Source organism: Zonotrichia albicollis, chromosome Z, assembly GCF_047830755.1.
Source record: "Zonotrichia albicollis isolate bZonAlb1 chromosome Z, bZonAlb1.hap1, whole genome shotgun sequence".
Taxonomy (NCBI): Eukaryota; Metazoa; Chordata; class Aves; order Passeriformes; family Passerellidae; genus Zonotrichia; species Zonotrichia albicollis.
In genome coordinates this window covers 31,095,104-31,111,544 of record NC_133860.1, presented here as the reverse complement: position 1 = coordinate 31,111,544, position 16,441 = coordinate 31,095,104, and positions in this window count along the sequence as shown.

Genomic DNA, 16,441 nt, shown 5'->3' with positions numbered 1-16,441 from the left:
AATCAGCAAGATATTATTAGAGATTATCTATTTTAATGAAAAAAGAAATTAAACACTGTTACAGAAAAGATCCAAAATAATGAAATTAAAATTAATATACATTTTTTTCCTGATGTCTATGCCTCTTTTTCATTTTGTCCAAACCCTTTCATTGCCTCTTAGAGTCCTAATGTTGACAGCAACCAATTGATGGTAGAAATGAAGTGTACAGCTGGTCATCACCATCCTATATCCTTTCCCATGTGCTCTTGATATTGATGGTCTCCTGTCTCTTGCTAGATGACCCACCTTAGGAAATTATTAAATTTGCTCATATGTTTTTTACAATTTGATTTCTCTCCATTTTTTGCGAGTTCATGTTACTTCCATTATACTATGTATGGTAGTTTTCATGTGGCTGCTCATATTCACTCTTTGCTCTCTTTGTCCTAGCCCTACCCTGAGTACTGGTAGATGTGATAATTAAGAGGTCTCCAGTGCCAGCTTGTGACCCTGCCAGTGTATCAGGTCCTCTGATCCCACTTCTCAAGGCCTTAGCTGTGATACCGCAACTCTCTTTGCCCACAGTTTATCTTTATACTGGCCTCATAAATCTCTTATTCTGTGAAGACTGTATTGTTTTATACTACCCATATGGTCTAGTCTGGTTTGGTTTCATATGGCCACAACATATGAAGAAAAGTAAAAGAAGTTACACATAGGCATTAGAAAAGTTGCTGTTAAGCTAAAGCAAGAATGAACAAGGCTCCAGCCAGGCCAAGGGAAGTTCACGTGAAGCAAGCATCACGAGCCCCAGTGCTGAGGCTTTGCAGACTCAGTACAAAGCGTTTTGGTTTGCCAGCAGTGCCACTACTGCAGTTACTGTAGAGTAAAAGGACGACTGACAGTCACAGCTGCAAACAGAAAATCCTAACCTGCACATGCGTGAATATAAATAATGTCCAGGTACAGCGTAGGATCGGTGCCTTTTGGGAAATACTTATTGGAGAAATATTGCAATTGCAAGTAAATCTGATATAATATATGTAATGCGTCCCAGCAAGATATCAAAGCCAATATCAAAGCTAGTTCATATTTACTAGGGACAGCTGGAACAAATCTTGGAAAAGTTTAAGTCCTTTAAGTTTATCTATACATTGAGACTTAAAAAAACTATAAAAATGTTTGATATCACTAAGTTTCTGTCTCATCATTGTTCTGAAAAGAAAAGGGGACCCATACTGGTTCCACTTGAAATAAATTAAAGCCATTGTATGTGTTTAAGAGAATGCTATGCACATGGTGGGCACTTTATCCTTTATTCCAAATATTTTATAAATTGTAATTGTTTTCTCACATATTTCAGTCACAACCCATAGGCCATTAGAACATTCCTGACTTCTGTTAAAATTGGAAGCTTACATGTTAGGGATTCAGCAAAATCTTCATAATTTTTACCTTGGTGGGTGAATTTTCACCATCACAAATTGTTTTCGCCTCAAGTACAAAAATAATGGAATGTACAGCCAATCTTGATTTTCCCAGTGTAACTTTTATAATCTATTGTCTAATAGTTACCTACATTTTTAAAGATATTGCTTCTGATGAGTTATTCGATAATCAAATAGTAGATATTTAATTGTCATAATAAACAAAAAATGTAGCTTTTCAGAGCTAATGGGTGGTAACTTGTGGCTGTGGATTCTGGATGGATTTCATAGGAGTGAGGACCTGATATCACACTGCCATTCTTTTTTTGTACATGAAAGTACATTTCCCCCCCTATTTTCCTCCTAGCTGCATGCCCATTACAGTAATTAATGGCACAACAAGCTTCTCGGTGATATTGGAAACTGTATCCAGGCAGAGATGAATCAAGTACTCGATAGGTAATCTGTCTACATTCACAGCTAAATGTATTTAGACGGGTTGGCTAGCATCTGGGTTTAGATGGGCTGTTAACATCTGAATAGATATTAACACTTTGGTAAGGGGATTTATTACATTAGCTACATTTAGAAAGCAACTTGCATTTACTTATTGTGCATTAAAAGCAGAAAATCAAGATATTCAAACCAGACCAGTAATGAGATTGATCTGAAATAGCCATAAGTGCTCAGTTTGGAATAGAAGCTGATTTAAACACTGTACTGCCATAAATAGCAGCTCTTAAACATCCATTTATTTTGGCCATTTAAATAATTCCCTAGGGATTATGGAGGCATTAATGAATGAAATATCAAAGGGGAGTACTGTAGAGTCTTGCTAGGGTAAACTGTGCAGCCCAGCAGATTTGGACTTACAAACTTATCTATATTTTCTGTAATACCTCTGCCAAAACCACCTTGTACTCCAATGCTGTACAATAATGGGACATCTATGATATTAGTAAAACATATTGTATTAAAAAATCAAGAAAGGCATTTTCAAGAACATGAGATTTTATTCAAATGAAGCGTCTTCTGCTAAACTCTCTCAGCAATATTTCTACACCAGTGCCTTGTTTTAACCATTAATTATGAAAAGTCCCAGATTATGAACACTTTACATAAGAAACAGAAAAATAATTTTCAGATGTAGTGTCTTCTGCAGTCCACATGGGAGTGTATGACTGCTTGGGGGCATGCAGTACTTTCCTCCACTGAAAATCCAACAGGAAGGAGGGATATTTAAGGAATAGTATTCATGCTGAGTAGTGTTGTAGAATCTGGGATAATAGACTGGAGTCTCAGGCATGTGGGCACGACGTTAATATAAGCACTCTGAAACCCTCTCTCAACACCTTTTGTTCATCCTGGGTGGCTTTAGTACCAAAGGATAGACAGGGTGAATTCCTACAGTGTTGCACAATATATTTATGACCTCTAAATTCTTCAGTGCTCTTTCACATTGTATCTTCTTTGGCTTTAAATGTGGGAGCTCACATTGATTAAGTGATTAAATTTTCCATTGGCTTTCCACAGCATTTCAAAACTTTGCAGAGCAGCAAGATAATTTTTAAATGTAGCTCCTTATTTTGGTTACCTATCGTCCCAGTCCTAGCCAGGACTCCAGGATTTCTGGATCAAATGTTATTATTTCAGCAAATTGTGGTTATCAGCAGCATAGCAGCAGATGTAAAACACCTTGCTTAGTCTGACAAACTGATATTAGCCAGATCAAATAAGTATAAGTAAATCTGCCTGCTAAGGTCTTGTGAGAACAATTTATACAATAAAGAACCAGAAGATAATCCACTGATGAGGAGGTGTTGTCATGCAGGCCTGAGCCAAATTTTATCCTTTTCCTTCTGCCAGCCATATAAAAATATATTCTAAAAGAGAAAGAAGTTGAAAAGAGCTGCCTCAAATGTGCAGACTGCAGACAGAATGTTAGGAATACCAAAAGAAAATGATCACACACGGTCTATTAGATGCTCAGGAAGAAATGAGACAAGCCACATCTTTAAATGACAGTTTGAAAACACTGTACCAATATTTTTTCAGAAGTAACAGCTCAAGTAAAAAAAACTGTTAGTCTTGCTTAAAAATATTTAATATAGCAGAAGTGAACCTCAAATGAAAGAAGGAGAGGGACAAGAAAAAAAAAAAAGCAGAACTTGTTTTTCAAAATTATTGTGGCTTAACATGAAAAAGAAACCCCTTGAAAACTGCTTGTGTTTGGCAGTCAAGAACTGAGAAAATAACCCTTTTTATTAAGACTACTCTTCTTTGTGACTTGTCATTTCACTCTAATCACCCATTTTAATTTGTGATTGTAAACATGTTTAATCATTTATATTCACAGAATCTCCACCTACCATTCAGTGCTCTGTTGCAAGAATTTTTTGAAGTGCAAGTTAGGCAACAGCATTAAACATGCTGATACACCTCAACCATTTTTCATAGTGACTGTTTGTTTCGAAAATGGGCTCTCCGCTAGAACTTCGCTGGTACATGATTTCATTCAGAGTAAAGAACCTTTCAAATGGTGTTACAGATAACCTCTGCCCAGCCTGTAATGTACCAAATCTTGAAAAGCATCCTATATAAATAAAAAGCCAAAGTGAGACCTTCTGCGGAGATCAAAGAGAGCCCTGTAATATAAAAGAGACCTGAAAATCAAAGGAAAGAGGTTTCAGAGCAGGCTGTGGGGTGAAGATGTCCAGCTAAACCTAATAACCCAAGCTGAATGACAGATTATTCTCTACCTCTCTGCCATTTCTGTCTCCCAGCATGAAGAGGAAGACAACCTATACAAAGAGGAACTCAGTTCTAGACTTGTTAAACACTATTTTTGTTTTTCAGTATGTAAAGAGAAAAAGGAATTTTCCAAGTTTTGATTTTGTTTAATATCTCCAGTGTATGTATTCTGTCTTATATACATATACTGGTATGTTCTTGCCTTTCCAAACATGTTTTTCTACATTCTTAGATTTTGCAAACATGTAAACTCAGATTTTTACAAGACATTTAAGCAGCAGATGTGTGAACAGTACTTTGGGGTGCAGATGTTTCCTGTAGATGCAGTATTTCTCCACAGAGACTGAGAGCTTTAATCTATGAAAATAAATCTTATTTGCAAGACATAGACTAGACTAAAAGAAATGCTAAGCACAACAGCATTTAAAAAAACGCAGTGAAGATGGTTCCCACGGATCAGTTCTGCACACAAAACAAAACACCAAACAACAAGAAGTCTTCAAACCTTTTAATCTAAAAAAAGTCTCTCGTCCTTCTGAGCAGATAATGGGAAATCAGAATGTTTCAAGCCCATTGAGTACTACCTTCTATTTCTCCTAGGTTCCCTTATAGTTCTATGATCAAATACCTTCTATCTCTGCTTTCAAATCTTTTATTTTTATTTTTGTTTCTGGCTGGGTGTGCACAGAGGGACGGGAGAGCAGATGCACTTGCTGAGAGATGTAACGCTGTAAATGAAAAGTTGCTTTAACGATGCTTAATCTGCATCTTTCAAAAAATATCTACTCAGCAGAAGCACAGAACTTCACATGGTAGCTGATTAAAACCATCGCCAATTTTTTCCGGGGAGTTTTAAACTCTTTGATTTTTATCCCTGAAACAAACTATTGAAGGAGCATGTTGTTCTGTTATGTAAAGGATCTATCAGTCATAGAAAAAATGAAGTTATATAAAATGTGCAAGAAGAAAGGTTTGCTCTTGATAAACATTAACTCTTGGGATTTACCATGAAGAGGTCTCAAGATAGCAAAAAATTCTTCAGATTAATTAAAAAAAAATCAAAGGAGAGGCATATTTATTCTCTATCAGGAGGAAAACAATAAAAATGAAGGGATTAAAATCTTTAATTTAGCAGTCCTTTAAATTCTTTTTAGTGTGAAACTGAGGCAAAAGGCATTACCTGCCAATAAGCAGTTCAATGATCATTTTTAGAAGCTGCATTTTTAACAATAATAAGAGAATGGAAAATGACCTGTTCAATTTTACTCCACATTGAGCCAGAATTCACTGTAAATCACTGATTCTTAGCATTCAACATTCAATTTCTTTCTATTTAAATGTGTACTTTTAAGAGATTGAGCTTACATGGGCTTCATGTATAATTTAACCTCCCCAGGCAAAGCTATTTTATTACTATAATCACATTAAATGTAAGTGATCTATAGAAAAAATATTTAAGTGGGATAGAAATGGAAACAAATGGAAATGTGAAATGAAATGTAAATGGTGCTTGAATATATTTGTTAAGTCAAGTCTGCAAGTGAGAGAATATGGAAAGAAAAGTGGTAGTGGAACTCCATCTCTATGGAATCTATAAAAAATGCAGGAAACTGAAAAGTCAGTGAATTGAAGATTCATCTCTCAAGTCAAATAATTCAAAAGGCAAATTAACATCTCCTGCATGGGGACTTGAGTTCTTTTTAAAAATCTGATCCATTACTAAATGACAGACATTTTCAAAAACTCTGGAACTCAAATGGGGTTTTTTTTATGGGATATTAAACCCAGAGGTACACAGACTCAGCCCCAGGAAATTCAAACTATTCAGCCAGCTTTTCAGATTAATTTATTCTGCGGATTTACAGAAGTGGCTAAAAATATTCAAGATTACACTAGCTAAGAATTGATGTCTTACATGTATGCAACATTCTTAATAGGTTTACATTAATATCTGCTTCCTGTCTAAATTGTATGGATGGAGAAGGAAATCCACAGTAAACAACCTAACAGAATAATCCTGCTATTAAAGAAGGGCCATCCTGAATGGCAATTGGTATAGTTGTTGGCAAGATAATTAGCAGTACCACCAGCACCTTCAATCTAATTGGACTCATGCATGCAAGTTAAATTATCCTCAGAATTTATGTCACTTAAGAGAAAAGCTGAACTGAATCAAGCATTTAAACATTATTTTTGGATGTGGCTCATTATACCACTTGGGATGGGAATGTGCTGCTCTGCTCTGATCTGCACTGACCCCTATCAGTAACGGTCTCCAAAGGTTCTGGACTGGCACAGGAGCTCTGCACAGGTGCTGGATCTTCACAGCCACCCCTGCTGCTGCTGCCGCTGGTAAATTGAATTAACTTGTTCTTAAGTGCATCCAAAATGCTGACACCACGCCATGATCTTAGGAACTTGTACACTGCATGATTTCTAATATTCAGGGAGGAGAGGGTTCTCTTCCTTTCTCACCAGATTTCTCAATGAAAACTATGCCATTTTTCACAATTATTTTCACTGTGAAGCTTCTGGTTCACATTGTTGAATGAGAGTCAACAATGCGGACTGGATTATTGAATTGCTGCAATTTTAGTGTTTAAAATGATTATTATTTTTAATCTGTTCTGGTTAGGACCCTAATGCCCTGACATAATCTGATCCCAGAGGAAGGGAGGATTTTTCCTGTCTACAATTTTTTTACATCTTTGATTTATTCTTCATAAGTAATTTCATGACTCATATTTTGTGTCCTTTGAAAGGATTGATTCAAGTCACCGTAGAGACCTTCTGCGAATTCAGCACTGGATTACATGGCATCACTAGGATGCACCAATAATATTCACATTCAAGTGAGAGATGAATTATGGAAAATTTTAATTACGATCCATCACCCTGGTGATGTATAATTTATGAACATAATCTGGGCAATGTTAGAACCTGACTCTCTGTATGCTCTCTGGAAATGCTTCTCAAAGTGGAATCCCACAGAGATCTTCTACAAGGTGACAGATAAGTCAGAAAGTGACAGAAAGCGTGTCTTGCACTTTCTGGAGAAATACAGCAGGCAACTGAGGAATAAAGTTTAACAAAGGATATTCAATGAGTATACATTTACTCTAAAGGTAAGAGTTACAAAACCTTGCAAATATTCTGTTATGCTTTTGTCTCTCATCCAGTCTCATCCTCCTGTGTGGTGGGAAAATTTTTGGCATTTCATTCTGGGTGAAGTCCTACAAACCATTTGCTTTCCAGTCTCTCCCAGTGTGCAATATCCTTTTGAATGGGTATTCAGACATCAAATCTGTTTCCTGCTACTCCTAGGGTATTGAATGGAGACACTCTGGTTTTGCAGGGACTGCTAAGAGCTGGTGAGTTTGCCAGAGTAAATGTTCCTGCTTTTGCCTTGAAAAGGTTTTAAAGATCAATGTGCAATAATAACAGAAAAGTGGCCTCAAGATTGTCACAAGGATGTTGGGACCAGAATCAATACATAATTTATGACAATTGCCAATGTTTTGGACAGATGATTCCAACCTTCTCAAAATCGCTGTCTTCCTAATTTCACCAGCCACTTACAGAGAAACAGTAAAGTGAAAGTACCTCCCAGCCTGACAGTCCTAACTCACTTGGTCTTTGCTGATAGCCCATACTTCCCAGAGTGCTCCCCCAGGCAAACCCCGATAGCAGCAACAACACAGGATGTGGCATGTCCTAAGCCACATTCTCCCCTGCAGGATCTGCATCATGGTTCCCATGTATTTTGAACATTTTAAGGCTGCATGGGCCATCCTATTGGGTGCTGGTCTCTCCCTGCAGGTCTGTAGATAGTTGCAGGTGAAACACACCTCTTTCAATTTGACCTACCTCAAATAACTCCTATTTGAAAATGAAAACATTAAATTCACAACAGAAAGTCCATGAAATCCTATTTATTTGCTTTATACTTTAAAAGAGACTCATACTTTTGCTAACATCTGCAAAATCTTTAAATTTTTCAATTATTACTATGATTTCCTTCCTTCCTTCCCTCCTGCCTGCCTGCCTGCCTGCCTGCCTTCCGCCACTTCCGCCCCTTCCTTCCTTCCGCCACTTCCTTCCTTCTGCCACTTCCTTCCTTCTGCCACTTCCTTCCTTCCTTCTTGCCTCCCTCCCTGCAAACCTCTATAGTTTCCATTTATGCATTGCTATTTTTCAAGCTGTTCAAAAATGTAAATATCAAAAAAGCTCAGCCCTGTGAGATGCTCTCACGTTTCACTGGTAACATCTTTTGCTTTCAGCACAGTTCGTTGCTGTCTGTGCTCTAGCCTATCCCTTATCTTCCACACAATTCACACAGTAATCCCTATCTTCTCCCTTCAAAATAATGATTGTCACATCAAATACTTTATTGAAACCCAGAGAGATAACATCTACTTCATTTTTCTTGTTCAACATGGCCTTATTTTATCACAGAAAGTATCAGATGTGTCTGGTGGTATCTCCCTTTGATGAGTACAAGATGGCACTCACAGGCTGATCCAGATATACCCTGATCAAATGCATTAGCAATTTACATCTTTTTCCCAACCCAAATGGACCCCACCACTATAAAACCATTTCACTCCTACAAAAGTCGCATTTCTTCTAGGAATTAATTCTAATTTTATTCTTGTATCTTGTGATCTGAACCATCTGAACATCCAGTGCAAGGCCAAAGGTGGGACTAATACCAGTGGAATCAAATATCAGTGGTATATTCTCTGGAGAAAGTGACTTAAAAAGAACTATACCTGTGATTTTCACACCAGATAGATTTTATCTATAATAGTTATTGTGGTAGAGGCATTTTTCTGCAAATCCCCTTGTGTAAAAATATTAGGTTTTACAGTACCTGCAGGGAAAACTGATGTGCAGTTATTCCAGCAATATCTTCTCTAGTCCCACTCTTATACAACTCAGTCAATGCCAGTAGCAAGAGAGAAATGCTTCAAGAAAAAGATAAATTAAATATTGCCTTGGAAGTGATATAGAATTTGGCATAAAAAATCAGTATATTAATTCCCTACAGTAAATACAGGATCCCATTCTCAGGTAAGGAAGTATTTCTGATGCTTCAGTGTAGAGACAAAAATAAAAATAGTACAGCACCTAATACACCTGACTGTTTAATAAAATTCTTCCTTGACTTTCACAGTGGGCATAGTGAAGCACCCATGAAATATTCTTACATCAAGTTCAATGGAGCTGGTGTCTAAGTTCATGCAGGATTAACTAAACACTAAATATATCTGCACTAAGAACATTGTCTCTATGAACCAATAGTTCACACTGGAGAAGATCAAATCAGCCAGATTGAGAAAGGAATTAAAAGCACTTTCCAAGTTTCATCAGTTCATATGCTCAAAATCAGAGCTTTGATCATTGTCCCACAAGTTTCCACAGTGAAAAATTACAAAGATTTTGAAAGCTGCAGCTCCATTCAACTATCCGTCACTCTCCAGCTCTCCTGTCTCCATTCTCCTTCTTTTCAGGGTTTTCTTCTTCTCTCTTATGTCACACCTGCTTCAATAATTACAGGGAATGATTTTTCAGCCATCTGACACAGTAGATTTGGGTCTTGATGATGCCTTTTCTTTTCTTTTTGTAGGACCAGATTGGGAAAGTGGTTTGGAACGGAAAATAGAGATGAGAAAGAAAAGGAGTTAGGGAAAAACTGAGAAAAGGAGTTAGGGAAAAACTGTGATCTCTAGTACAGTCATCATGTATATTATGACATTAAATGACACCTGAGATGATCATGGAGAAAGTTCTAAAATAGTAATTTTTTTCCCCACTTCCAGCTAGCTGAAAAAAAATCCAAAACTTTTTACCTTTTAGCTGAGAGGAGGGGTATTACTAGAAAGGAATAAGTAGGTATCCACAGCACAGAAGCTTGGTGAGTAGTTGACATTTACATAGGAAGTGTGAAAAGTAGACCAAGTAGGTCATCAAACCATGTGTGACTTGAAGAACACATAAGTCTCTTAATGGTATAAATGAATCAGAAATTGTGATCGTGAAATGCATTTTAGAAGGGCAGAATTTGTCCCATCATGTTGTCTGGAGAAAAGAATGACACACTGTAATGTGCTTTAATTTATTCTCCTGTGTGCAAACTCATTGGGAATGCAGAAACAGACATTGTGGTGATTAGATTTAATAGGATTAGGGCTCCCTGATGCCTTGCTTGTACAGTGATTGTTCAAATTCTTGTAGAAGGAGCATTTTAATTTCATTTCTTTGTAAAATTCAAACTTCATTACCTCTTCAGCTCATTTATAATTTAATTCATTACATAATATTTATTTTCTCTTCTAATAATGACACCATTTCTTCACCTTCCTAACTGTGCTGGTACAGGGCTGAGTTTTGGATTTGTGTTGAACACAAGGTTGATAATGTGGACATGGTTTTGTTTTTGCTGAGCAGGGCTTGCATAGAGCCAAGGCCTTTTCTGCTTTCCCTGCTGCTGGAAAGGAAGTTGAGGGCTCATGGGAGGTTGGGAAGGGTCACAGCTGGGACTGACCAAAGGGGTATCCCAGATCATATAACATCATGCTCAGTATTTAAAGTGACGGGAGGAGGAGGAAGAGGAGGACATTTGAGTGATGGTGTTGGTCTTCCCAAGTAACCTTTATATGTGATGGGGCCCTGCTCTCCTGGAGATGGCTGAACAGCTGCCTGCCCATGGGGAGTGGTGAATCAATTCCTTGCTTTGCTTTCCTTTGGTGCGCAGCTTTTACTTTCCCTTTTAAACTGTCTTTATCTCAACCCATCAGTTTGAGAGGTTATGCTATGACAAGAGCAAATGATCTCTCTTGCTGTACAGTACTCTCTCTAACAGGCTTGCTGCTTTTATTCTGCGGCTGATTTTCTGTTGCAATTCTCTCTTTAGTCCTAATGACTACCAGACCCAGGCTCCTTGTAATAGGATGCTCCTGTATAAACAGGTAGTTACCTTCTTAACCATTCCCTACAGTGCAAAACCCAATGTCCCCTTTTTGTTTAAGCACAGCTCCACTGGAGAGAATGAACAGATTAAAGGCAACGATTTTCAGGTATCTCAGACTCATTTCCCTCTAGGTATCCATTATGCTCAGTTTTTTAAATCATTCTCAATTCTCTCTTGTATACAAGATGGTGACTTAACCATGCCAATGACCAAACAAGTTCTTAGGTCATTGTTACTGCCATGAGCAGGAACATATTTCTGGCAGACTGTTGCAGTCTCTTAGGTTTTTGTTGTACCAACTGGGATGGGACAAAAAGGGTATCACCATGCTGGTATCACCATCGATTCAAGATGCTTGTTGTTGGTGTTATTGGTATTGCTTGGAAAATAGGGCTGCATTCCTACTGCTACTCTTGGAAAATAGGGCTGCATTCCTACTGCTACTCTATCCCCCTTTCAATAGGAACTGTGAGCTCTGGTGTTAGTACATGGGCATCTTCTGGAGCTTCAGCACAGGGAGGTATCTGCAACATTTGAGCCCCTTCTTCACCCTAATAATTGACCACACGATTCCTATACATGTGCTTTATAACCAAAGCAAGACACAAGCTAGCTCATCCATTCTATAAAGAATACACTTAACTCAATGTGGTCTAATAAGAAATCAAAGCTGGAGTTATGGGCCAGCTAGTTAAATATAGCATTCTCTTTAGTAAACTATATAATCACAGTGGTCCATTCTTCTTAAATATGCCAAACCCCAGAGTTTCTAACATCTTCTTAGTGACAAAGTAATGGCTAGAAAGTTAATTTATTAACGTGGTCTCATGGTTTGGGTGCAACTGCAGTTTATCACCCAAAGCTCTAGAGATGAAATCTTCTATTTCAGAAAAATAGAAGCCATTTCTTTTTCCCCTAAAGGTCAAGGCAGAAGTTAACAGTCGGGGATCATACTTCTCACTACAGCTTTGTAGGAATGAAGCCTAAAGCTGTGAGATATGTGGTGATTTCTTTCTGTTCTGTTCTACTGTGCTCTGAATTCTGTTCCGTCACAGTTCTGTAGAAAGACCCACAGCCTTTGTAATCATGTTTTTTTAACTATCAATAGCCCCTTTCTACATGTAAAGTGTCTGCCCCCCATTTTTGGTGCAGGGTATTTGACCACAGACTCATCTCCACTTCTTCCAAAAGTGTGAATTGACATTTGAAATGCTCCATGGCAGAAGATGAGAATACAGCCCCATCTGCAGACAAGACATCTGCTCCTCTCCCCAGAGTAGAGAGGCCTCTTTGGTAAGATTTGCATCACTGCCTGTCTCAAAGAATTCATGAGTAAATTTTAGCTTAATTAATGGTAAAGTTAAGTTTAATTAATTGCCAGTTATGTTTTTTTTTGGTTTGGTTTGGTTTGGTTTGGTTTGGTTTGGTTTGGTTTGGTTTGGTTTGGTTTTTTTGCGGGGTTTTATTTTTGTTGTTTGGGGGCTTTTTGGTTTGGGCTTTTTGTTGTTTGTTTCTTTCTAAGATTTAGCACTAAAGCATTAAATGCATTTTTCAAAGGCAATTCCAGACTTTTATTTCTGTTGCTTCAATGAACCACACTATTTGTGAACCTACAATTGTGAGAGCTCCTTTTGAACGTGACCAGGCTGACAGTGCCAAATGGGCTATAATCAGAATAAATCCCAACCACAGCCAGCCCCTCTGATTTCTGAGGAGCAGATGGAACACAAGGGGTTTTATTTTCTGCTGAGTTTCTGTACTCTTTGTGCAACAAGTTTCATTTTACCCAAAACTGTATACAAATTGATAATGGTAGTAAAAGATAAATACTGTCACTCTGCTTGACTTGTAATACTTGATCTTTCACATGTTAAAGGTAAAAAATATATGGTTTTTACTAATTACTTAGTAATAAAGTATAGTTCCATTTGGAATAGGATATTTGGAGGTACTTTTTTTGACATTGCATACAACATGGACTGTGAATGATCAGCCACATTGTGGAAACACATTTCTCCTGCTCCTTAATACTCCCAGATGATGAGATAAAGAGTGAGATTGAAATTACCACTTTAGCATAAGTAACTCTTTCTGTAAATCTGTGTTCATGATTCATTATGTAAGTTATAGTAATGTTCCAGCACTGTATAATTATCAGTGGTAAAATGACAAAAAGAATTAAAGAGTTAATTCTCTAATTAAAGAAAAAGAGACATGTGAACAAACATAAGATGTTTCCATTAAGGTCGAGGAAGCAGAAAAATATACCCTGGGCATCACTTTCATGGAGAGTAGCAAATATTAGTAATTGAAAGAGTAAAAAATCACCAAACATTAACTGACATTGCTTCATGGACTTTCTAATCAGATTATAAAACTTTTAACAGTGCTTGACAGACTGCCTGCCTCAGTTCTAATTTTTCACATACTTGAAACTATCTCTAATCAATTTAGTTACAGCTTTCTAAAGGACTGGAATCATATGAAATATGCTTATCACCTTTGAAATATCTCAGATCAAGCATTGCTGCTAAATTTCCTGTTAAGAATTATGTAAATCAAAAATCCTATAAAACTATCATAGGAATTATATAGGCCTATTTTTATAAACTATACCTTGGTTCTTTGAAGATAATTATTCTATTAAAGATAAAAGTGTTCAAGGATGCATTATAATGCTAAAGTGATAAGTAGATATGGATTAATTGTGATTTCCTATAGGTGAATACAAGTTTGGATCACCAGCTTCTGTGGCATTAAATGCTCTTGGAGTATTTTATTTATTCCTTCATTTTTTTTTTTATACATTTTAAAATGTTGTTGTGGGCACAGAGTTAAACTTAGCGCTTGTTTTAAGCAAAAGTGTAATAGACAATTATCTTTTTTTTTTCCTTTCCCTAAATCCAGAGGATGCGTGAAGGTTACTTTGGTTTATGCACACACTTTGAGATTTAGAGAGAACTTAATTTGTGATTTAATAAGCCTGTGATTTTTTCCAAGGTTTGTGACAACCGTGATAGTGCTGACTAGTGACTTCTTCACTGTTCAGTTTTTGGTCTGAGACTGCACAATTAATAGCAAGTGAGTAGCAATTGACTGCACAATTAATAACAATTAAGACCATGTTAGAAAATAAAATGCAGAATTAACTACCAGTTTACAAATCATTCAAGTTCAACTAAGCCAAAAGGACTCAGAGAGGAAGACTCAGTGGGTCCAGAGGAACACAGGGCATTAATACAGGAAAAAGTGGTTTTTAAGCATAGAGGTCATTTGGACAGACATTAGCACTGCTCATTTACTAAATTTTCTGTTCTTTGCTTTGTTAATTCACCTTACCTTCTCTTACTTTAACATACTCACTTTTCAATGGCAGTATTTAGGTTGACCAAAAAATCCACATTAGTATTACATGTTTTGCCATGGTTTTGGGGAGAAAGACAAATAAATCAGTTAGATTAATAGAACAGTCCATTTAAAAAACAGAAGAGGCTAAATCAAATTATATAGCCTCTCCTTCTTTACAGAATTGGTAAAGGACATTTTGCTGTAATTTCTTTATGAAAAATTTAATTTTCATGTAGGCATACTTAAAATCTTCTTTTGCTTTAAAGAGCTTGAATAAATGAAAAAATCATTCCTAGGGAGATTAATGTAATGATTCATTATCCTTGTTATTAAAAATAAAAATAGTGCCTTATTTTTTATAGATTAATCTAATTTCTGTAGCCATTAAGACTTCAGATAAAATACAGGGCTGTCTACTACCAGAAAATTCTTTCCCACATAGGAATTATAAGACCACCTGGTTAATTTTCAGTGAATGACTAGATTAAATTTCTCTATAGTATTACTGGAAAACTATTTCTAACATCTTAGATCACTTTTTTGTTCTTCCTGATGAAGCTTGAGTAAACTTCTTGTATTTTGACAATGACAAATAGACTTCAAAGCAAACACAGCTGCATATCCATACCTAATATTGCCTTAGTATTTCCACACTGACATGGTCTAGAGTGTCTTTAACCTTTTATTCTATGTGAAACAGAGAAGTTTTACTTTTTTTTGGCTAAATTGAGAACAACTTTTTCACCTATTGAGCAAGCCAGGAGCTGTCAGATTGTCAAAGGTCAGTCACTGCCTGAGTGACAGACACCCATTTTTTCATAATAGGTGCAAATTTAATCTTGTTCTAAGCAATTTTATTTTTGTGACTGTTCAGGAGTCTGGACCCAGCTCACCTTTACATCCTGTAGAAAGCCGTAAACCAGATGTGTTTATTTTCTTTACTGCTTAACCTGATTGGTGCTCTTAAAGCAGCACTGGCTGAGGTCAGCCAAATAAAAAGACATTACCTTCCCTGTTGCAAAGTACTCTTTATCCCAGCTCAGCAGTAAAAGTTGCTGAGTCAAGTTCCAACTTTGCCAGGTTAAAACAAGACCTATTTCTCCTAATCTCTAATGATTTCCCTTTTAGCCCTTCCTGCACAAGTTGATATAACGTTACAAGAAATAGGTGTTCATTAAGAAGAATCTGTACTATAAGGATCCTTAATTATACCTATCCTTATTCATACCTATCACATTTAAGGACACGTAAATTTATATTTATGCAAAAAGGCATATCTTACCTCCTCTGAGAAAGAGAAAGGCTCTTCTCTATCTTGATAGTCTGTTTCTGGGGCATTTATTTATTCAACATGGAACACAAGAGCTTCAACAGCCATTTGGAAACTAAAGAGCCTCTAGAGCCTGCCTTCTCCCACCACCCCATCTCCCTTCCCTCCACCACTGGAGGTAAAATGTTCTGTAAACAGTGGTACAAGGCTTGCTTTCAGCGGAGGACAGACTTGAACCTGAGGCTACCATATCATCCAGGGATTGCTTTGGTATTGATGATTATTTTTTATTTGTATTTCATAAATGAATAAATCTTTAACTTCCAAAGAGAGACAGTAAACAGGGGCCCAGAAAAGTTGTGAAATTTCCATCCTTGGGGAAGTTCAAAATTTACAGGGAAAAGGTCCTAAGCAATCTCATCTAATATCAAAAAATTTGGCCCTGCTTGGAAGATGAGAAAGAAACAGATAGTTGCATTCCAACCTGAATAATCTTATAGTTCTGAAACTGCATTCAGATCTACAAAGCATGCCTCAGCCATGGGAAAGATTGAGTTGCATTCCACCTGTGTCCTCACAATTTCATGTTGATTGGGGAGCCTATAATTGCACTCAGAATTTCCTGGTAGCATTAAACTATTCATGAACATTGCCACATTCCATAGATTACTATGGAATATAGGAATCTCA